Source organism: Mastomys coucha, unplaced genomic scaffold (assembly GCF_008632895.1).
Source record: "Mastomys coucha isolate ucsf_1 unplaced genomic scaffold, UCSF_Mcou_1 pScaffold9, whole genome shotgun sequence".
Classification (NCBI taxonomy): domain Eukaryota; kingdom Metazoa; phylum Chordata; class Mammalia; order Rodentia; family Muridae; genus Mastomys; species Mastomys coucha.
The window spans coordinates 32,485,828-32,486,687 of NW_022196915.1; the positions used below are offsets into that span (position 1 = coordinate 32,485,828).

At 43.3% G+C, this 860-nt stretch overlaps 1 long non-coding RNA gene across 7 annotated transcripts in view; it reads left to right on the forward strand.

Annotated features, from left to right (window-relative positions):
• The window catches only part of LOC116085059, a 122,943-nt gene that overhangs the window by 976 nt on the left and 121,107 nt on the right, over positions 1–860 (forward strand). For 5 of the 7 annotated variants that reach the window (XR_004116386.1, XR_004116388.1, XR_004116387.1 and 2 more), the window contains exon 3: positions 240–353. This is a non-coding gene — a long non-coding RNA (uncharacterized LOC116085059). Of the gene's footprint in view, positions 1–239; positions 667–860 lie in introns of those variants that run through there. The other 2 variants (XR_004116390.1, XR_004116385.1) reach the window with 2 other exon arrangements.

Sequence of the window (860 nt, forward strand, 5' to 3'; positions counted from 1 at the left end):
CTTGCCTGGGCTTGCTTGGACTTACCCAGTTCTTAGGCCTGGTCCCCTAACTGCCAATTTGAAGTCTGTCATGGACTCAGCCTAGCCTCTTCATTCTGCCTTTTCAGTAATGGGCCATCTCGAATCCTTGAGATGTTTCTGTGGGCTAATATTGTTGCTTGAAAATGAATATATTCCTTAACAAACCTAACTAAAGCATTGGTTATGCAGGGAAGCTAATATATTCTTCTGTCTTGTAGCCCTTTTTCTAACTAAGGCCATGGATTCTTTGACGGCTCCTGAGTGGTGAACATAGAAACAACATTCCTCACCCAAGGCTGCACAGGATCCTCTCTGCTGGAGGAACATCTAGTGTAAATCTCTTCTGTTCTGTAAGACTACCTTTGCCTGGCAAGATAGGGAATCCTGCAGGGCTGTGATTGAGTTTTCCATCTCCTAGGTATCTGCATCTGTCACCATGTGTAGGGCCTTGTAGAGCTGAAGCCCCTACACTAGCAGCTCCAGCCAGCCCTATACCAAGGAGAAAATCTAGGAACACAGTGGAAATGGCCACCCTTTTAACTCAATTGTTTGGGGGTGCTAGCTGGTTGAAGACTTTCTCCCCAGAGTAATAAGTCACTCTTGGAACAAACTCTACTAGAACATAAAAATCATATTTAACACTGATGTGTTGGAGCGGCGGGTCGCGTCAGAACATATCACACTAGGCCCAAACAGTTCTACGTGTAAGAGGTTTAATTGAGAGGGAGTAGGGGTAGTGGCATGGAAAGAGAGGAGAGAGAAAGAGAGCAAGATGGAGGAATGTTCCCGTGTGTATATATATATATATATATATATATATATATATATATATATATATA